The sequence below is a fragment of the Pelophylax lessonae genome (assembly GCF_965119305.1).
Source record: "Pelophylax lessonae genome assembly, chromosome: 1".
Taxonomy (NCBI): Eukaryota; Metazoa; Chordata; class Amphibia; order Anura; family Ranidae; genus Pelophylax; species Pelophylax lessonae.
In genome coordinates, this window is record NC_138768.1 from 535,047,465 (window position 1) to 535,070,811 (window position 23,347).

A 23,347-nucleotide genomic window follows, 5' to 3' on the forward strand; every position below is an offset into this window, starting at 1 on the left:
ATTTTCTGTCACATTATACTAGGACTATACTGTATTTTTGTTATACAGTAGTATTAAATGCAATGCATAAGGCACAAACACTGATGGTAAAATATTCTACTGAAAAGGCATTGACATATTCCTGATCACCAGATCACCCTTATGTGCATTAAAAACCAAAACCTTTTTTTGTTGGTTGGAATTCCTTCAGATTTTTTTTTTTTTTATTGCTTTCTGTGTCAAGTGATCGGTTTATTAAAAACTAATATTAGAATGTGCTCTTGGAGGCCAAATGGAAGAGAATTTGAAATTGTACACACCAACAGACAAGAAGTGATGTCTTTTACCTAACTATAAAGACTATTCTGACTTTTATGCTGCTTGTTCATCCGAATCTGGGACAGTTAACTACCCCATGGGAGGAGAAAGCTTGGTATTACAATAAACTGTTTTAATGATATGCAATATTAGGCAGAACACTCTCCTCTAATATAATTATTATCCTTGCCCATTATTCAAGCTCACTGATGCCATAGTGAGGGACATGGGCATCCGCTGGTAGGGGCAAATTTTCAAGTGGTTGTTAACCACTTTACCACCGGAGGATTTTGCTGTCTTACATCCAGGCCACTTTTTGCGATTCGGCACTGTGCGAATTTAACTGACAATTGCGCGTTTGTGCGATGCCGTACCCAAATGAAATTTACGTCCTTTTTTTCCCACAAACAGAGCTTTCTTTTGGTGGTATTTTATCACCTGTGCGATTTTTACTTTTTGCGCTATAAACAAAAAAAAAGAGCGTAAATTTTGAAAAAATAACAATATTTTTTCAAATTTTTTATATAAAAAAATGTAAAAATCTAAATTCTTTGAAATTTTTGGCCAATTTGTTTTCTGCTACCTATGTTTGGTAAAAAAAATCACAAAAAGCGTACTTTGATTGGTTTGCGCAAAAGTTATTGCATTTACTAACTAAGGGAAAGATTTTTGTCATTTTTGGTGTTTTTTTTTTAACGAGTAATGGCGGCGATATGCGATTTTTTTCACGGGACTGCGACATTGCGGCGGACAGATCAGACCCTTGACTGACATTTTTGACACTTTTGGGGGTACCAGTGACATTACTACAGTAATCAGTGCTATACATATGCACTGTTACTGTAAAAATGACACTGGCAGGGAAGGGGTTAATTTTATTGGAGAGGAAGGGGTTAATGTATGCCTGGTGCTTACTAACGTGTGTGGGGGGAGGTGACTGAGTGACACAGGGACAGATCGCAGATTCAGCTATGCTGAACCCTGCAATCTGTCACTGTCTGCCACTTAGGAGATCCGCCCGCTTTGTTTACACAAGCGGGCGGATCTCCAAACTCGATTCCCCGACTCCCCGATGGCCCGACTCCCGCTGTGACTGAATACAGCAGGAGCGAACCTCCGGTGGCGCGCGTGCGCCGCCCACAAGGGGAGGAGTCCAGCGACGTAGGTCTACGTCGCTGGACGGGAACTAGCCACTTAGCCGCAGTACCAGCTCAGTGAGCGGTCGGCAAGTGGTTAAGCCACTTTATACTTTCCTGTCTGGTCTGTTTAATAATCCTGTGTGTCTGTGTATGTGTTTTAAAAAAATCAGCCCTTCTTTACCAGTTTTAAAGGGGCGCCGTTCACGTGACCCGTCGGCTCTCTCCTCTCCACATCAGACAGCTGTCTGCAGCGGGCGGGGCCGAGGATTCCTCACTGATATCAGTCGGGAGGGGAGGAGGAGGGGAGGGGGAAAGGAGGAGAGAGGTTGCAGGTCACGTGAGCGATGAGTGGCGCTCTGAAAACTTGTAAAGAATTGCTTTTTTTTATAAAACACAGACACAGGGGCACACAGGATTATTAAACAGACTGTAGACAGGATATGAAACTTTAAATAAAACTACAGCAGCAGGAGGAGAGGGGCGGCAGGCACTGACACAGGAGCAGACAGGCAGGGAGAGAGGGGGAAGAGAGGACAGAGGACGACAGGAGGCCTGCGCATGACGGAGGCACGTAAACTGACCACAGTGTCAGGGCTCAGCAGCCATGGTATACCGTGGTCAGTTTTTTTTTTTTTTTTGTTAGGTTAACAAATGCTTTAAAAATAAATGCTGCTGTTTGCTCTTTAAAAATAAATACTCAGAATAAGTATAATGACGCCCCTCCCCTACATGACATTGTTGAAAAGGGGCATAGCATAGGTGACCTTAAAATGATGCCCCCCTGTAAAAAGTTCTGTGGACGCCCATGGTGAAGGAAGTGGATCTTATGATCTTATTGGAACTAGCCCCTGAGAAATCCCCTAACATTGTATGCCAGGGCACCCCCAGGGACACACATACTGTACACCAGTTTGAGAACCACTGTATGAAAGTATAAAGTAAGTTAAACTGAAATGATGTGCACCTATGCATGCTTCAAACATCCAATACTGGGAAAAACCAAAGCTTCGCATGATGGGTATGAGCATAGGTTCACTTCATTTTCCCTTCATGTCACTTTATACTTTGGTAAATCAGGCCCAAACCCACTTGACCTGACTCCACACTTTAGACTGCCCATAGACATTAGAGGATGGTCAGACTAGCAAGCATAATCCAGCTTCTTCTAACAGTCACTATTTTCTACACAGAAGAAGGCTGGTCACATCTGATAGTGTAGTGAAGTTCCCATTTATTCAGATAAAAGCATAGGTCCTTTAACTAAATTTCCCACAACTCTCTGGGTTCTTTGACAAGCCCAGGACTCTCTGGGTTCTTTGACAAGCCCAGGAATTATAAATTCCTTAGCCTTTCTACCACCCTCACTCTTTCAGCAGCTCATATATAATGAGGCAGAGGTAGCTGGAAAAGTGATCTGCAGCCAGATGACAGACTCTCCACAGTAAGAACCGGCAGCCAGGCAGGAGACTAATAGAACACAGTTTATCCAGAGGATCCAACTAATATGGGGTAAACCTCCCTGATTGCTACCCAGAGTACTCTAGTTCTAGTAGGGGGGCCTTTCTCCCTTGGATTTTTTGCATGTTTTTACCACCCTAAATCTGTTTTGCAATATTTCATTATTCTGCAGTGTGTGCATTTTTCCTGCCATCCTGACCATGTTTTACATTATTTCTTCTAACGTAACTTCTTTCAACGTTTAATAAACTGCAAGTTACAGTTACTCTTTGTCTGAAGATTTGGCTGATTACTTTTTCTGTTAATCACAATCTTTTTCTGTGGGTACCTTTAGCCTAAATAGGGTCAAGTTTGTGGACAAATGATTATGGTTAAGACCTATACAGCTCAAACACATCACTTTTTACTGTAGAAATTGATTATTTTTGGATCTTTAATAAAGTACAAGATTTTATTTCAGGATGACTTGGTGCCGGACTTACTTTTTTAATGAACAAAGCATCTGGGTGTTACAAGTTAGAAAAGCTATTTAAGGCACCAACTGCTAATTAGAAATAGACACAATTTATATAAAAGTAATGATACAGTCACCTATTGAGCTGTCCTCAGAATCGAGAAGAAGGTCATTTGTAATTGTAAAAACTGCAAATTTGCAAGATTAAAAGTGGTGCAGAGCTGTGATCATGAGACCAGCATGATCTTAGATAGATAGATAGATAGATAGATAGATAGATAGATAGATAGATAGATAGATAGATAGATAGATAGATAGATAGATAGATAGATAGATAGATAGATAGATAGATAGATAGATAGATAGATAGATAGATAGATAGATATCCTCAACAGTATTACAACTGATGACTGGTGACTGTCATCTCATGTGTGTACTTTTAGGTGTATCCTTAGACATAACTGGAATGGAGTGGGGAGTAGTTAGAACCCCTGTTAGGATTTTCTTATACCTTCCATTTGTGAAATTTCCCCTTAACTTACTGTCCTGCAGAAACAAGAGGTTAGAGGAAACTACTCAAAAGTGATCACTAAACCCTTCTTACAAGATTCCCGCTGTATTCCTTTACGGTGGCAACTGTAAAATTTAAGATTTCCCATTACTTTATGTCAGTTACAGTGGACAACAAGACATATAGAGAGAGTAAATAGTAATAAACATTTGGCAGAGGTTACTTAAAACAAACAAACAAAAATGAATGTTTGCTTTAATTTTAAGCCTGGGTTCACACTGCCGCAACTTCAAAGTGGCGCGACTTTGAATCCAACATCCCTACACGATTTTGTCGCGGCTTGCATACGACTTCTTTAACCTCTTTTGGATCGCCAGCTGCAGATATACTGCGGCAGGCTGGCCCTCCTGCGCGAACCGATGTAGCCCTACAGCTAGGGGGCGAGCGCGTGCCGCCGCGCTTTCACCCCCACTCGGCAGCGGGGACTCCGATGCATGAGGCTGGCGACTCCCATTGCCGCCAGCCATCCGCGATCGCTCCCCGCTGATAGAGAAGGACGGGCAGCTGTTGTAAACACAGCTGACCGTTCTTCTCTCTGGAATGATCACAGAGTTCCTGTGATCCTTCTATATAGGATCACAGATCTCTGTGATCATTTCAAAAGCCCCGCCCCATACAGTTAGAAACACGCCCCTAGGTACACATTTAACCCCTTGATCACCCAGTGTTAACCCCTTCCTTGCCAGTGTAATTATTACAGTAACAGTGCATATTTTTAGCACTGATTACTGTAGGAATGTCACTGGTCCTCCCAAAAGTGTCAAAAATGTCAGTTAGGGGGTCCGATCTGTCCGCCGCAATGTCGCAGTCCCACTAAAAATCACATATCGCTGCCATTAACAGTAAAAAAAACCCATAAAAATTACATAAATCTTTCCCGTAGTTAGTAGACGCGATAACTTTTGCGCAAGCCAATCAAAATACGCTTATTGTGATTTTTTTTTTTACCAAAAATATGTAGCAGAAAATAAATTGGCCTAAAATGATGAAAAAAATTTGATTTTTAATTTTTTTTTTTTTTTGGGAATGTTATATAGCAGAACATGAAAAATATTGTTTTTTTTCCCAGAATTGTCGCTCTTTTTTTGTTTATAGCGCAAAAAAAAAAAAAAAAAAAAAAAAGGTGATCAAATACCACCAAAATAAAGCTCTATTTGTGGGAAAAAAAGGACATCAATTTTATTTAGGTACAGCGTCACACGACCACTTTAGGCTAACCTCAAGTACTTTGGAATTCTCTTATTATATTTATTAGCTTCAACTTGTCATTTATACAGACGTTAGTGTACACAATTGTTGCATAGAGTTTCATTTGAGAAGGGAACTGGCTTTAGCTATTACTTTTAAACTAAACTATAGCTAGTAAACAAAATAACCAGTTAAACAAAATAGTTAAGACTTAGTTGACATAAAGTGAAAAAATATTTTTCAAAAATGTTGCTTCTGTTAGTGGTCGACATACAGTAATAAAAGAACACTAAGGCTGGCCACATGTGGAGCATATTTCTCCATTTTTGCTCCATTCCCCCATCAACACAGAAAGTGCCGGGCGTTTGTCCCCTCCAGGTGAGGGGGGCGGGTAAGGGCAGGGGAAGGCGCCCCAACCTGTAGAAGACAGTAATTATTTCTTGCGGCTATAGCAGCCCATTTTGATAGTCCGGTAGGCTGGTTGTACCCAAGTTGATCGATCGATCAACTTGGTACATTAAGCCTGCTCATCATTATTGGTTCGAATCTCTGCCAGTTCAGAAGGAAATTCGTACTATGTATGGCGGGCCTAAGTTTATTATGTCACAAAATGTGCATGCTAAACGTGAATAACATATATTAAAATGGTGAGCTTAACCACTTGCCTACAGTGCACTTTCACCCCCTTCCTGCCCAGACCGATTTTCAGCTTTCAGCGCTCTCACACTTTGACTGAGAATTACTCAGTCATGCAACACTGTACCCATACAAAAATTGTGTCCTTTTTTTCACACAAATAGAGCTTTCTTTTGATGGTATCTGATCAATACTGGGTTTTTTATTTTTTGTGCTATAAATAAAAAAAAGACTGAAAATATTGTGAAAAAACGCATTTTTCTTTGTTTCTGTCATAAAATTTTGCAAATTAGTCATTTTTCTTCACAAATTTTGGCCAAAATTTATACTGCTACTTATCTTTGGTAAAAATAACCTAAGTAAGTGTATATTATTTGGTCTTTGTGAAAGTTATAGAGTCCACAAGCTATGGTGCGAATCATTGAAAATTAATCACACTTGCTCACACCTGATGTACTGAAGGCCTATCTCATTTCTTGAGACACTAAAAGGTCAGGAAAGTACAAATACCCCCCAAATGACCCCTTTTTGGAAAGTAGACATTCCAAGGTATTTAATAAGGGGCATGGTGAGTTTTTTGAAGTTGTAATTTTTTCCCACAATGCTTTGCAAAATGAAGATTTTTTTTTTTTTTTTTTTTTACAAATTGCCATATTAACAGGTTATTTCTCTCACACAGCACATGTATACTTGCAACTACACCCCAAAACACATTCTACTACTCCTCCTGAGTATGGCGATACCACATGTGTGAGACTTTTTCACAGCCTGGCCACATACAGAGGCCTAACATTCAAGTAGCAGCGTCCGGCATTCTAGGAGCACAAATTACACATATAATTTCCTGACAACCTATCGCACTTTTGAAGGCCCTGGAGCACCAGGACAATGGAAACCCCCATAAAATGACCCCATTTTGGAAAGCAAACAGCCCAACGTATAATTTTTGAGGCATAATGAGTCTTTTGAATATGTCATTTTTTTCCACAAGTTTTTGGAAAATGTGGAAAGAAAATGAAAACACATTTTTTTTTACACAAAGCTGTCCATTTATGCAATATTTCTAACACATAGCATGTACATAGCAAAAATTGCACCCCAAAATACATTCTGCTATTCCTCCTGAGTATGGCGATACCACATGTGTAACACTTTTTCACAGCCTGGCCACACACATAGGCCTAACATTCAAGTAGCACTTTTCACAAAGTTGTCCATTTATCCACTTTAAGACTGGGCCTATTTTTGACACTTGGTGTTTACAAGCTAAAATCATTTTTCTTGCTAGAAAATTACTTGGAACCCCCAAACATTATATATTTCTTTTTAGCAGAGACCCTAGAGAATAAAATGGAGATTGTTGCAATATTTTTTATCACACCATATTTGCGCAGCAGTCTTCCAGATACGATTTTTTTGAAAAAAATTCACTTTTTTGAACTAAAAAATAAGAAAACAGTAAATTTAGCCCAATTTTTTTCCATAATGTGAAAGATAATGTTACGCCGAGTAATTAGATACCCAACATGTCATGCTTAAAAATTGCGCATGCTCACAGAATGGCGCCAAACATTGGTACTTAAAAATCCCCATAGGCAACATTTTAAAAATTTCTGCAGGTTACTAGCTTAGAGTTACAGAGGAGGTCTAGGGCTCAAATTATTGCTGTTGCTCTAACGATCGCGGCGATACCTCACATATATGGTTTGAACACCGTTTACATATGTGGGCGGGACTTGCGTATGCGTTTGCTTCTGCACGCGGGCTAACGGGGACAGGGCGCTTTCATTTTTTTTTTTCCTATTTATTTTATTTATTATTTTTTTATTTTTACACAGTTTAAAAAAAAAAATGTTTTGATCATTTTTATTCCTATTACAAGGAATGTAAACATCCCTTGTAATAGAAATAGGCATGACAGGTCCTCTTTATTGTGAGATCTGGAGTCAAAAAGACCTCACACCTCACAACTACACTAAAAAAGAAAAGAAAAAAAAAAAATTGTTGAAAGAGGAAAAAAAAAAAGAAAAAAAAAAAAGCGGCCCTTTAAACCGGTTGCTAGGCAACGTCTTTTGACGTAGCTCCGGTCCTCCAAGACCATAGAGTTGAGTGAGGGCCATCTTGCCCTCACTCGACTTCCTGTCTCTGAGGATCCGGGACCGGATAGTTTTCCCCGCTGCTGGCGGGTCCGGTAAGCTGGGAAAACATCTGGGACGCGGCAGGAGGGGGGGGGGGCACCTCTTCCCCTGCACCGTAAGGGTAATTCTGCGGCGAATCCGCCACTGGGACCACCCTTATCTGAAAGCCGACCGCCCGCCGTTTCAAAAAATACCGGGGTTATGGGGGCTATCTGCTGCCATAACCCCAGTATTTAGCTTTTAATGGCCGACGCATATAGTCGTTAGGCGGTCAGTAAGTGATTGCATGTATATGGCAAACAGGTGACGATGACTGATGGGGTGACAGGTGACGATGACTGATGGGGTGACAGGTGACAATGACTGATGGGGTGACAGGTGACAATGACTGATGGGGTGACAGGTGACGATGACTGATGGGGTGACAGGTGACGATGATTGATGAGGTGACAAGTGACGATGATTGATGGGGTGACAGATGACAATCACTGACGGGGTGACATGTGACGATGATTGATGGGGTGACAAGTGACGATCACTGATGGGGTGTCAAGTGACGATGATTGATAGGGTGACAGATGACGATGACTGATGGGGTAACAGGTGACGATGACTGATGGGGTGACAGGTGACGGTGATTGATGGGGTGACAGGTGACGGGCGATGGTCACTGATGGGTGACAGGTGACGGGCGATGGTGCGCGGCGGTACTGATGGCAGTCTCTGGTGACCGGTGAATTTTAGGCTACGTTCACATGTGAACGTAGCGATCGCGGGCAGAATCACTGCGATTCTGCCCGTGATCCAGAAATCATTGCAAATGGCGGGACGCCTGTGCATTGCCCGTGATTTGCAATAGCACCCCAAACGCTGTGCGATGTTGCTGCGATTTCCGCCTGCCGAATCGCGGTAACATCACGCAAACAACGCATGACGCCCCAAAGAAGCTCTTGTACCTTTTTTGGGCGTCATGCGTTGTTTGCGCGATGTTACCGCGATTCGGCAGGCGGAAATGGCGGCAACATCGCACAGCGTTTGGGGTGCTATTGCAAAAAACGGGCAACGCACAGGCGTCCCGCAATTTGCAATGATTTTCGGATTGCGGGCAGAATCACGGTGATTCTGCCCGCGATCGCTGCGCTCACATGTGAACGTTATGGGTGTCAATTTCTGGGCACTGATGAGGTGACTGTTGGGTGACAGGTGACATTGGGGGGGGGGCTGAGGACTGTGTGGGGGGACCTTTATTAGTGTGATTTTTACTTTTACAGGTACACAGAGCAGTAACTCACTATTTCTAGTTCTTCTCCCCTCATACTGGACCGGCCGCCTCCATTGTGATCGGCTGTGTCATTGGAACACAGCCGATCACGTGGGAAACAGCCACGCCCAGTGGCTGTTTCCCCCCTGCCGGTGACGGGGGGTGTCCCAGGGACACCCCGACACCGGCAGTGCACGGCGGCGCGCCCGCGATCGCGCGCCTGCCGTGCATTTCCTGGGTCACGTCATATGACGTCCGCCCAGGATAATAGCCGCACCGTCCCGCCGTCATGTGACGGCGGGCGGGCGGTAAGTGGTTAAATAAGGTAACGAAGATGAACTAAGTCAAAAGTGAAAAGTATATAAATGTGATACACAAATGTACAATGAATCAAAAGTGAAAAATGTCCAAAATATGTTCTAATTTCCACAGTGACCATGAAACCAAAATTCTTCAAACTTGTAAATTTTTCAACATTTTTTGGATATTTTTTGGACATTTTTCACGTTTGTATTCATTGTGTATTTGTGTATCACATTTATATACTTTTCACTATTGACTTACTGTAGTTTATCTTCATTACCTTATTTAGGCTCACCATTTTAATATATGTTATTCACGTTTAGCGCTGCACATTTTTTTACATGGTTTATTATTTGCACTAGTTCAAGTGTTGCTTGCTGCTGTTTGGTTTGGACATTAGGCACCGTAATTACCGTTACTCCTGGGCCTAAATGTACTGTATTTTTGGGCTTCCTGTTTGACCTGACAGTACTGCAGACATCCCAAGTCTCCTGCGAATTGCGGGAGTCTCCCGCCTTTGGCCGGCGGTTCACGGACACCCGCAAGTGCCGTGCGATCTCCCGGCTGCCGCGGGAGACTGAGGATGTCTGCAGTCAGTGACAGAGCCGCTGCTTCCTGTATAGTTCTGGCTCTGTCATAGGCGGAGTGATATGAAATGCACTCCACCTGTGACAGGAGCCATACAGGAAGCAGCGGCTCTGCTCTCTACTGCAGCCGCTGCTTCCTCCAGCAGTACCCGCATGACCAGCATTACCCGCCAGCAGTACCCACCAGCATTATCCACCAGCATTACCTGCCAGCAGTAGCGGCGGGGCGGGAAGGGCGTGGCAGCGGCGGGGGAGTGCCAACTCCCTGAAATTTATTTTTACAGGTTGGGATGCTCTGCTGCACTGATATCCCTAGCAATGTGATCAGCCCTGTCCAGTTCTTTTCTCCTGGTATTATGGAACACCTCACCTCCCACTCTCTATAATGTAGGAGGGATGTGTTCTGTACTTGCAGCATTTTTAAAAAGAGATGTAACATGTTCTTTAAGAAAAGCATGTACAACATTATAAAAATCATTCAGCCGTTCAGCAGTAAAAACAGAGCTCCTTCCTGGAAGTCTGGATAATGTATGGTACTTGATGGTCAGTTTAAAATTAGTCTATTTAGTAGGGAAAATATATTTAAAACAATTATATAATCATTTAAGTTTGAGCAAAATTATATTTTAGCCGATATTTTGAGAGATATTTGTCAAGAAGATTACCAAGCAGTCCACAGATATATTTTTAATGAGAAATGTATTATGAATATGCCAGCTAGAACCAACGTTCAGAACAGGTATTCCCCACAGGGGTGTTGCAGACATACGTACATTTGGTATCACTGGAGCTAAAAGTAATCCGAAAAGAGATGAAAAACATATTACTTATTCATCAAAGGGTTAGTCTGTAGTCTGTAGTTGCATCAGATATATTCTCTTTTTCTGTCTTCTATAGTTCTGGGTGATAAAATATTGACATATCTGAATAAAAAGTTTAAAATGTATTAAAAATATATTGTTCCCTTAGATAAATTGCATTTTTATATTTAAACATTTTAATGAAACCTTTGCACCTCCTAAATTTCCTAATCCATAAATAATGTTAACTATTCACACTGCTGCATCAGCAAAAATCTTGTCATTAGAAGTCACAAAAGATCAATACTAGAAAAATATCAACATCTCAACTCAAAATCAACTGGTCAGGCATCTTTCAATAATATGACAAATGATGGCCAGCACTGAAAAGTAGACAAGACATGTGCGGTTCGTTTCGTTCTGAATAAATATTCGGACAAATTTTTCATTATTCGGAGATTCCAATTAAACCCGAATTGCAGTATGAATGAAGTAACGAATGCTCCGAATAACGAAGCGAAATTCGTCTGAATTGTCGGAAATTCGAATTGAAATTCAAATCGAATTTTACATCGAAACGCAGTCGAATTTGAGCTGTAAACATATTTCTGACTGTGTGTTATTAGAGTACCATTTTGAAATAATGCTGTTTTTGTTAAGCCAAAGATGATTTAAAGAGTCATTGTAATCATTTGATGAAGATTTTTCTTTTGTTTGTTCACTTTGCCACATTCGAATCTGAAAAACAAAATCGAAAGTTTTCGATTCGACCGATTTAAAGTTTAGCACATCAAACGTTTCAAATTGAAAAACATCTGTAAGTTTGAAGAAAATTAGAAAAAGACAAAAGCGAATTCCGAAAACAAATTCCGAATACGAATCCTGAATACAAATTGAATGAATCAACCAAATTTAACTAAATTAAATAACTTGATTAATCCAAACCAATCAAAACAAAACTAATTTTTTCGTCATGCACATGTCTAAAGTAGACCTTTATGCTATAGCAGTGGTCTCCACTGCATTCTGGGGGCTGGATGTTGCACTCTGCTTGCTTGTATCAGCCCCTTGGGGCATTAATCCACCCACTGTCACCAACAGTGAGGCATAGTTCCTGCCACTGACACCAACAATAGGACACTAGTCCTCTGACTGACACCAACAATGAAACACTATTTCTCCCATTGATAACAATGATGGGGTACTATTCCTCCCACTGAAACCAATTATGGGGCATTATTCATCCCACTGACACCAATACTGGGGCACTATTCCCACCATTGATACCAACGACGGGGCACTATTCCTCCCACTGATACAAATGATGGGGCACTATTCCTTCAACTGACACCAATGATGGGATATTGTTTACTCCCACTGATACCAAGACATTTTCTTCCAGTAAACTGGCCCTTTGATAAGAAAGTTTGGAGACCCCCTAGAGAAAGCAGTCCCCTGATGACACATTGATGACCTATGCAGAGGAAGGGATCTGTCTACAGAGATTAAACATAACTAGAGTAGATATAAAGTCTGTGGAACCTGCACTTCCTCACAGGGTTCCCAAAGCAAAGTTCTACGAAAGCTGGATGGTGAGCAGTAAAGAGGAGAAAGCACTTGTCTACTCCCAATCACTAGAGGGAACCATCAGACCATAATCGGGTTGCTGAGCAGTTTGTTTGCACTATGTGTTTAGAAATCTGCAAGTAGAAAGGGACATTGGTCAGCTGGATGCCTAGTAAGATGGTATGCACAACAATAAAGTTGCAATAACAAGCACTGAAGTAGGCCCATCCCTGTCTTTCTAGTTGGGACTATGAGTGACACACAACTGCCCATTAAACTTATGTCATGTTACTGCTGAGTACTTGTTGCTAATTACTCTTCTGGGGATCTGGGGGGGGGGGGGGGATCAAGCAGCTAAAGAGTTAAAGAGAATAGGGTAAATTGGATAAAACCCCTTCTTACTTTTAGATTTTAAATTGGTAAATGTGGTTGACTTGCTGTGTCTACAGTTACAGTCAAAAAGCATCCCCAAAGTAGAGTGGTGTTACTGAGAGCAAACACGTATTTTTGTTCTAGTACCCTACTGACCTTTAAACACCCTTAGAACTTGTTAGAGCTGGTCTTAATGATGTGTACATTGTTACAGTTACTCATATTTAAAGTTTTATTGTGTTTAATAATTAGAGATCGACCAATTATCAGCAAAGCCGATATATCTAGGGCCAATATGCACTTTCGGATATATCGGAATCGGCCCCGGAGGTTACCGATATTTCAGGAAAGTGCTTGTATCGGAGTGATGCCTGCAGCTAGAGGCATCACCCCGGTACCGGCGTCCATAGCCGATGGTCGGCTGTCTTGTAATGACAACCGATGGGGCTGAGAAGCCGCTCGGCTCTCATTACAAGGAGGGGGAAAGGACGCCCCCCCTTCCGCGGCTCACCCGGGTCTCCGAAAATGGCGCAGATCCATGTCATGACATCACTCCCGGAAGTTCCGGGTACTGGCACCAGATTAAAAAAAATAACAGCATTCAAGACAGCCAAACTTGGTGTTTTGAATGCTTTTAAGTGCAGAGGAGGGGTTTGGGGTCTTTTAGACCCCCAGATCCCTCCACAAGAGTACATGTAAAGTAAAAAAAAATACATTTTTTTTAATAGTAAGAAAATATCGGCCGATACGCGATTACCAAAATATCGGTATCGGTATCGCCAATGAAAAAACTATATCGGTCGATCACTATTATTAATACAAGGTTGTTGTGGCTATTTTTGAATTCCGTCGGGCTGTGTGGTCTTTTCATTTAGAGGAATGCTGTGTGGGTGAAAAAGTTATGTCTTTACACCTCCACAATACACATTCATAATACCCTTGTCCAATGAACTAGTAAAACGAATCTGATTGCACTTGCCAAAATGCCAAATGCAAAACAAACAGTACAGTATGTCAGGCAGTAATAGAAGTCTATGAGGGGATTCCACTTGTGAGACTTGTAAAAAAACATTTTCAAAGATTGGAAAAAAACTAGAAAAGAAAAAAATGCACATTTCTAATAATACATAAATCCAGAAATTATAATTTTTCTGTTCATAGTTGTTTAAACTGATTAAAGCTTGCATACTGAAACATCTTTTTTAGAAAATTATCAGCGTCTTGGTACAGTGATCCATTGACAAAGTAATTAGTCCCAGGTGAGATTCATGGTGATTAGATATCTGTTTCTTTGGTATTAAAATAACTTCCTATTGGCTCTGCCAAAAACAATTATTATTATTATTATTATTATTATTATACAGGATTTATATAGCACCAACAGTTTGCGCAGCGCTTTACAATGTGAAGGAAGACAATACAGTTACAATACAGTTCAAAACAGGAGGAACTAGAGGGCCCTGCTCGTTAGAGCTTACAATCTAGAAGGGAGGGTCAAGTGAAACAAAAGGCAATAACTGTGGGGGATGGGTTGATGGAGAAAAGGAGGTACATTTGTTAAGGGTTGGTAGGATAGGCTTCTCTGAAGAGGAGGGTTTTCAGAGATCGCCTAAAAGCTAATAGAGTGGGGGATAATCGGACAGATAAGGGTAAGGAGTTCCATAGGATTGGAGAGGCTCTGGAAAAGTCCTGGAGGCGAGCATGGGAGGAGGTGATGAGTGAGCTAGAGAGCAGGAGGTTTTGAGAAGAACGAAGAGAGCGATTAGGTTGGTATTTTGAGACGAGGCTGGTGATGTAGCTGGGGGCTAGGCTGTGGATTGCTTTGTAAGATGTAAGTATTTTGAATTTAATTCGTTGGGTGAGCGGAAGCCAGTGGAGGGCTTGACAGAGAGGAGCGGCGGACACTGAGCGATTGGTGAGGTGGACGAGTCTGGCGGCAGCATTCATGATGGATTGAAGGGGGGATTGCCTATGTAGAGGTAAGCCAATGAGAAGGGAATTGCAGTAGTCGAGGCGCGAGATGACCAGGGAGTGAACTAGGAGTTTTGTTGTGTCTTTGGTTAGAAAGGGGCGTATTTTGGAGATGTTGCGGAGGCTGAGGCGGCAAGATTTGGACAGCGATTGGATGTGGGGTTTGAAGGAGAGTTCAGAGTCCAGGACAACACCTAAGACCTTGGCATGTGGGGATGGGCTGATGGTAATGCCATTGATATTGACGGAGAAATCAGGGGAAGGGGCACGGGGTGGAGGAAAAATTATAAGTTCGGTTTTGGATGGATTTAGTTTGAGGAAGTGGTGAGACATCCAGACCGATATATCTGATAGTAAATTAGTGATGCGTGAGGAGACTGAGGGAGAGAGCTGAGGAGTGGATAGGTAGATTTGGGTATCGTCAGCGTAGAGGTGGTATTGGAAGCCGTGGGAGGCTATCAACTGACCTAGAGAGGAGGTGTAGATTGAAAATAGGAGGGGTCCAAGAACAGAGCCTTGGGGGACTCCAACAGAGAAGGGAAGAGGAGAGGAGGAAGTAGAATTGTAAGAAACGCTAAAGGTGCGGTTGGATAAGTAAGAAGATAACCAGTGAAGAGTACAGTCACGGAGACCAAAGGCATGGAGTTTTTTGAGGAGGAGGGGATGGTCAACCGTATCAAAGGCAGCAGAAAGGTCCAGAAGTAGGAGTACAGAATAGTGTCCATTGGTTTTGGCCGTTAGCAGATCGTTTGTCAGCTTTAGGAGTGCAGTTTCAGTGGAGTGTTGAGGCCGAAATCCAGACTGAAGAGGATCAAGGAGGCTATTCTCGGCAAGGTGGTCGCACAGTCGGTTGTAGACTAGACGTTCGAGGAGTTTGGATGAAAAGGGGAGCAAGGAAATAGGGCGTAGGTTGTTCAGATCGGTTGGGTCCAGTGAGGGCTTTTTAAGTATGGGGCTGACTAGTGCATGTTTTAGAGAGTTGGGGAAGATGCCAGAAGAGAGGGAGAGATTGAAGATGTGGGTTAGAGAGTGTAGAATAGGGCCAGAAGGTGAACGTAGCATTTGCGAGGGAACAGGATCCAGAGGGCAGGTTGTTAAGTGGACGTTAGCAAGTAGTTTAGCAACCTCGGCTGTAGTGGCGGGGTTGAATGAGGGAAGTAATGATCGCACTTGTGGGCGTGAAGCATAAGGCATGGAGGAAGGTATCTGAACAGCAACAATTTCCTTACGAATTGTGTCAATCTTCTGTTTGAAGTGGTTGGCAATCTCCTGGGCAGTAAGTGAGTCAGTGGGAGGGGGTAGTGGAGGACGGAGTAGAGAGTTAAAGGTAGCGAAGAGTTGCTGGGGGCGTGATGACAGGCTGTTAATGAGAGTGATAAAATAGGTCTGTTTGGCAGTGTGGAGACTGGAATTGTATTTTTGGAGGGCGGATTTATATTGGATGAAATCCTTCTGAGACCGAGTCTTACGCCATAGGCGCTCAAGAGCACGGCTATGCTTTTTCAGACTTCTAGTGTTATCGGTTTGCCAAGGTTGAAGGGGTCGGGGCCTGATTCGGTGTGTGGTGAGGGGGGCCAATGTGTCCAGGGAGGCTAAGAGTGAAGTGTTGTAGACAGAAGTGGCTAGGTTGGTGCAGGACAGGGGTGCAATATTGTCATAGAGGTGGTCGGTAGCAGAGTAGAGAAGAGAAGGGTTGAGATGGCGTAGGTTTCTGCGGGTAACTGTACGGTAGCTGGAGGGAGAGGAGGTGGAGTAGAGGGAGAGAGTGAAACTAATAAGGTAGTGATCAGAGAGAGGGAAAGGATTGTTGGAAAGGTTGTGCGGGGTGCATAGGTGGGAGAAAACAAGGTCAAGGATATTGCCTTCAGAGTGAGTAGAAGCGTGTATCCATTGCTTCAGGTCAAAGGAGGAGGTTAGATTGAGAAGTTTGGAAGTGGTAAGAGTGTTAGTATTAACAGGGATGTTGAAGTCGCCGAGAATGATTGTGGGGATTTCAGAAGAGAGAAAGTAGGGTAGCCAGGCGGAGAAGTCATCAAGAAAGGTTGATACTGGTCCAGGGGGGCGGTAGATCACAGCTATCCTTAGAGAGACAGGGGAGAAAAGACGAATGCAGTGTACCTCAAATGAGGAGAGTGACAGAGAGGGAGGCGGCTGAAGTACCTGAAAGGAGCTATGTGGGGCTAGAAGGATCCCGACACCCCCTCCCTTGCGTCCGTTGGGTCTAGGGGAGTGAGTCCATAGAAGACCACCTTGGGATAGGGCAGCAGAAGACGCAGTGTCGGATTCGTGCAGCCAGGTTTCGGTGATGGCGAGTAGATTAAATGAGTTAGCGATGAAAAGGTCATGAAGAGAGGTGAGTTTATTACAGACGGAGCGGGCGTTCCAAAGGGCACAAGAGAAAGGGAGTCCAGTCTTGGGAAGAAGAGAGATAGGAACTAGATTGTGCTGACTGCGACTGCAGCCAGAGGGTGTAGGGTATGTGGTGTATTGAGCATGGGTAGATGGAGGCCCAGGGTTTGGGGATATGTCTCCAGAGGCCAGGAGAAGCAGAAAGGTGAGGGTGGTAATATGAGAGTGTGATTTATATGAGGGGACATGCCCCAGTTTCCTGGAGGATTTGTGTGCATGTGGATTTAGAAGTAGCAGGAGATGGTGAGTGCAGTAATAAGGTGAGGACAGAAATGAGGGTGATATATACAAGATGTGGGGTGGAGAAGAGGGGTGAAGTAGAGAGAATTTAAGGATGGAGGATAGGGCAGTCAGAAGAAGTGCCAGAGAGTGCATTTTACCAGGATAGAGCTGAAGAGGTTTATAAAAAAAAAAAAAAAAAAAAGGAGGAGATCACCTGCAGTATATGTGGTGTATATCTCTGCCTTTCCTCACTTTGTGCATTCTCTGAAGTGCAGATTCAGAAGTGTGTCCCACTTAGCGAAATCGCCCCTACTTCGAGAAGAGAGCCCCCCGAGAGCAAACGTGCCCCCCCCCCTGCACACGTGCCTTCCCCAAGTGATGTGCTGATTTTATACTATTAGACCTGGGGTGGGGGCTTATCCAATTAGTAATCAGGAATTGATAAATTAGGGCTGGACATATACTGCAGTTTCACTTCACAAAGATTTAAAGATAACTGGCAGATACCCCTAAAGGTTAAAGGCTATAATGGTTGTAAATTTAAGGTAAGAAATCATAGGAGGGATAGGCTACGGATGGATAAGCAAGTAAGCATACCACATAAACTGTATAGAAAACGCAGGGTACAGGAATATTCAGTTTGGGTTGCAATCCTAGATGGACATACCACATAAACTGTATAGAAAACGCAGGGTACAGGAATATTCAGTTTGGGTTGCAATCCTAGATGGACATACCACATAAACTGTATAGAAAACGCAGGGTACAGGAATATTCAGTTTGGGTTGCAATCCTAGATGGACATACCACATAAACTGTATAGAAAACGCAGGGTACAGGAATATTCAGTTTGGGTTGCAATCCTAGATGGACATACCTGTGAAGAGACAGAAGAAGGTTTTCAGATGACACATTGAGATGATCTATGCAGATTCAGAAGTGTGTCCCACTTAGCGAAATCGCCCCTACTTCGAGAAGAGAGCCCCCCGAGAGCAAACGTGCCCCCCCCTGCAATCACTTCTTTGCATACTTATGCACATGCTACCACATCAGAGCATATGCAGTGATTGGACAGGTGACTAGGAACTGAATGGGAATTTAAAGCAACCCTGTTAAGGGGAATTCATAATACAAATAAAGCTTAATTGGCAGCTAGAAACAGGCATGGACACAGTGGCTGCACTTTTGATTTGTTAAGAGTTCTGCCACAAGGGGACAGGGTTAGTTCTTTGAGACATGGATTACAAATCTCCTGTTGGGGAGAGAGTGCTCCACCACAAGTAAGGGCCCCAACGCTGGCAGTGCTGTATCTAGTGTTACCCTGGCCAGTTGTTTAAGTAGGGCCTGGTATTTCGATTCTTCCTCAAAGCCTGATGTTTATTGTGTTCTGCCTTTAATTGCTTCTAGCAACATTCTATATTGCACTCAGATTGTTTGTACTGCTGTCTTACTTAGTTTAGCTTTTCCCTTTGAAGAGCTTTTGCTTCCCTAAATAAGAACAATTTAAACTTTTTAGGTAGAAACAGAAGGTGTTGGGCTCAAGACCACCTTGTTCCTGTGCAATATAAAAAATATTATAAGAAAAATCTTGCTTAAGATTGCTAAGCAAGAGGTCTCTGAAAGAGAATGTATAAGGGAGAAACGCAGGTCAAAAACAGATTGAAGAAAAACAAAAATACAACGTTGAACAACAGAGTATTTCCTGGGGCTAAGCTGTCTGTCTTCTAACAAGGTAAAGTATGCCTTCCATGTGTGATGGTAGATCTTGCAGAAAGTGGAATTACTTTTCTTTGTGAGAATGGTTTCTGAGCAGGCTTGGTGGACTTAGGGTCCAAAGGTTGTAACAAAAAGAAGCACTAAGCCTTAGTTTTGAGGCTTATCCCTGGAGAGAGCAAAAAGACCCCTTTCATTGGATAGATGTAGTAGCCGTAGAAATAGCTTCAGGGAAGAACACCTTTCCCACAGTGATTTCCTTGACAAATTTATCCAAAGACTCCCAAAGCAAACATTTACCATCAAAAGACATGTGTATAAGGCATCTTACTAGCAAGTTCAGCAAATATGGCAAGTATGGCTCATAAAATGCAAGGACTGAAAAATTCCTCTGTGGAATTTGAGAAGATTGAGGAAGGGGGCCTGTCCAGCCTCAGAAACATATTACCCGACAGCCCTAGCATTCTGACAGGTGCTTCAGTAAATGTTCCCTGTCCCCCTGGGGTCACGTTGGTTCCCAGGGAAGTGGATGGGAGAAAAAGTCTTTGTACCAGAAAGTATGCGAGTAACTGTTTTGGGGCATTGTCATGAACACCCCCTGACAGGCCATTTCGGAATCCACAAGACCTTCGACCTGCTGCAATGCATGTTTTGGTGGCCAGATTTAGAGAAGAATTGTAAAGAATGAGTTATTGCATGGGCCATTTGTACCTGGAGCAAGACCTTTACCAGTTCCTGACAGGCCATGGAGAATGATTTCTATGGACTTTATAGTGGAGCTTCCCCCATCAGAAGGATGCTCAGCTTTTTTTTATAGTTGTGGACTGCTTGTCTAAGATGGCCCATTTTCTGCCACTAAGAAATACACCTTCTGCTTTGTAAACTGCTCAAGTCTTTCATTAAGGAGATTGTAAGCCTTCATGGGGTTCCCACGAATATCGTTTCTGATAGAGGGGTCCAATTTACAACTCTTTTCTGGAAGGCACTGTATGAAGTCCTAGAGATTGAACTGTCTATGTCTTCTGCTTACCATCCTCAAACCAATGGAGAAACAGAGAGGACCAACCAGACGCTTGAGCAATGTATCCGATGCTTCACCACATTCATCCTGGACGACTGGGTACTGTTACTACCATTGGCAGAATTTGCCTATAATAATGCCAGCCATTCAGCTACAGGTCAGTCAGTCAGTCAGTCTTCATTCTTTGCTAACTCCACCCATCCTTATTACCTGACTTTGTTCCAGAATCTGCAGTTTCAGAGGTCCAGAGCACTGTTTATTTCTTCAATCGCAATAGTAAGTTGCTGCAAGAAGCAGTAACCAAGGCACAGGCAGCTAACAAGAGGATTTTTGACAAGAAGAGAAGGTGGGAATTGATTCTCCAACTAGGCGACTGAGTATGGCTGTCTACAGCTAACCTTAGGTTGGCTTATCCCTCAAAGAAGCTCACACCCAAGTTTGTGGCACCGTTCCCAGTAAAAGGAAGCTTAACCAGGTGTCATATGAATTATCCTTACCAGACTTGCTTAAGATCCACCCAGTGTTCCATGTGTCTTTATTGAAACCTACAGTACCGGATCCCTTCCCTGACATGGGGTCTGGTCCACCTAAACCCATAATTGGTAATGGTGATGAAGAATATGATGTGGATGCCATCGTGGATTGTAGGAAAAGAAGGAACCAACTGCAATCTTTAATAAAATGTAAAGGATACAGTCCACTAGAAAACATCTGGGAACCTGAGCAAAATTTCTATGCCAAGGAGCTGATTCATGCCTTCTTTCACAGTCACCCACAGAAGAAGAACTAATTGGGCACCCGGAGGTTGCCTGTAAGGAGGGGGCAATGTCAGGAACATGCAGTATTAGTTCAGAGGCACATGCAAATGTGCAGGCGCAGGCCTGCTGGTGCCCGTCTCACTGTAAATAGGTGTGTGCCAGTGCACATGCGCGTGCAACTGCACAGATGTGTGTGTGCGCACACATTAGCTGTTTACACTGGTGCCAAGTGGCCTATATAAGTGCAGCAGCTGCGCTAGTCCTTTGCTGCCTGATCTGCAGCTGTACCTGTGTTCCTGTATCTGATCCTGTTGATTCCTGTGTTTGACCCAACTTTCTCCTGACTTTTCTTGTTCGCTACCTACCCTGACCTTGGCCTGTCTTGGACTTTGCCCTGTTCCCTGATTATCTGCCTGATTCCATGTTACCAATCTTTGCCCGTCCCCTGACGATTTCTTGCCTGCTGTCTATGCCTGTATCTGACCACCTGTTACCGACCTGGCCTGTCTGACCACACATCCAGCCGCTCACCTGTCTTGGCAGCGCCTGCTACCAGTCGCTGCCCTCTGCTGCTTGCTGTCTACCAACCCGGGGTCTGCTGTTCCACTGTGCAAAGCTCCAGCTATCTGTCCAGCTCTGGTGACACACCTCCTATGCATCCCTGCATCCAGCGAAAGATTACACAGGCACCTGTACCTCACCTTGCTCTCACGACCACTGTCGCAACATCAGTGGACCCTGAGCCAGCAGCTGTATGAGATGCCTCCCTCTGCACATCAGGCTCAGCTGCAAGGTACGTGACAATGGGATGTTGAAGGAATGGGGTTTTGCATATCCAGAATGCAGTAGCTGCAGTAATCCAGATGCTGACCGTGTTCCTGGGTCTCAGTAGCAAAAGGCAGCAGGAAGAACAGCAAATTTCCTGTGTGCATTTTCAGAAGAAATGGCAAGGGCCGTCAGGGTTTAGAAACGATTGAGATGGACCATGGCCCTGCACCTGTAAGGAAACTGCGGCTAACTACTTGCAATTTGTGTTCAGAGTATGTATATCAGGAGGCTATTTATTGGACTTTAATGGCACTGATGGGGAACGACCAAACATAGATAATTTTAAAAAGATTCTTTTATTAGAGCAGTTTAAAAAACATACACAAACATTGTGCAGACAAAAAGACCTAAAACCGTTCTCATTTACATGGATTATTATCTAGTGATGCCAAAGGATTGATGCTCCTGGTCTTTCACAGAGAGTATATCCATATCTTCTCAACATGTTTTGTGGTTGTATCCGCTTCCTCTGGAGTATTTTATATAGCAACCTTATCTAAAAAAAAGATAGTAGCCATTCCCACATGGAAGAAAAATATATTTAAAATATATATTTTTTTAAAAAAAAAATGCATTTTCCCCCAAATATATTAGAAATATATTTGAAATGCTACAATTTTGGCCATATTCAATATATTTCTAAAAAAAATTCCCTAAATATATTGGAAATATATTTTTCTTCCATATGGGTTATAACAACAATAGTATTACCAATACAATCATACTTTTGGACATGTACTGTAGATCCAAATAAAGGGCTATGTCAGTTCTTAACAAGCATCCACAAAGTGACCATAAAAGGAGCACCAGGGGGGACACATCTATCCCGCTGAATGTGGGAGCACAGCAATAAGTGGCATAGATTCTGCATCTGGGGGTGTAAATAGTCACAGGAGAAAAGCTCCTACAGGGCCCAAGGAAGTACAGTATATACTGTATATATTGTGACAGGAAGTCAGGTAAATCTGTGAGTGTTGTCACAGATGGAAGATACACTTCTGCTTCACAGATGGGAGATACACTGGGTGCCTCCTGAAGCTGTGTGAGCATGGGAGAGGAATACCTCCTGGAGCGATGTGTGCTGAGGAGGGTAAAAAAGACTGAAGACTTCTCAAGGTGAGGTCATGGATTGTTTTCTATGTGAAGAGAAAAACAAAGGAATGTTTTCTATGTGAAGAGAAAAACAAAGGAACGTTTTCTATGTGAAGAGGTCAATGAACATTTTCTATGTGAAGAGAAAAACCAATGGATGTTTTCTATGTAAAGAGAAAATGAACTATTTCTATGTGAAGAGAAAATAAATGGACTATTGATGGTCTTCTGTAGGATCAGCAAAGTCTGACCAACAGTAGGTTGGGGACAGACTCCGTAGGTAGGTTCCTGTGTGTGAGAAGGTAGCCGCCCACAGTGGCAAGGGTTTATTTTATTTTATGTTTATTTTGAAGTATGCTGTTTTTGATGCTTGCACTTGTGTGAAGAAAATTGCAAGAATAAAACCATACACTGTTGTTTGCAACCACTTCTCGGCTATCTCCCTGTGTAACTAACCCCCCCCCCCAAGGGCTCATCCACACCCGCCACCGAGCTAATCCCTCACAATATATAAAAAAATAATCTATTATAATGTACGCACCATATCACAATTTCTTCACAGA

General features: G+C 42.9%; 1 protein-coding gene across 2 annotated transcripts in view; it reads left to right on the top strand.

The window, feature by feature from the left end:
• RASGEF1B (RasGEF domain family member 1B) overlaps window positions 1–23,347 on the top strand; it is a 627,091-nt gene that overhangs the window by 130,840 nt on the left and 472,904 nt on the right. The window lies entirely within an intron of this gene.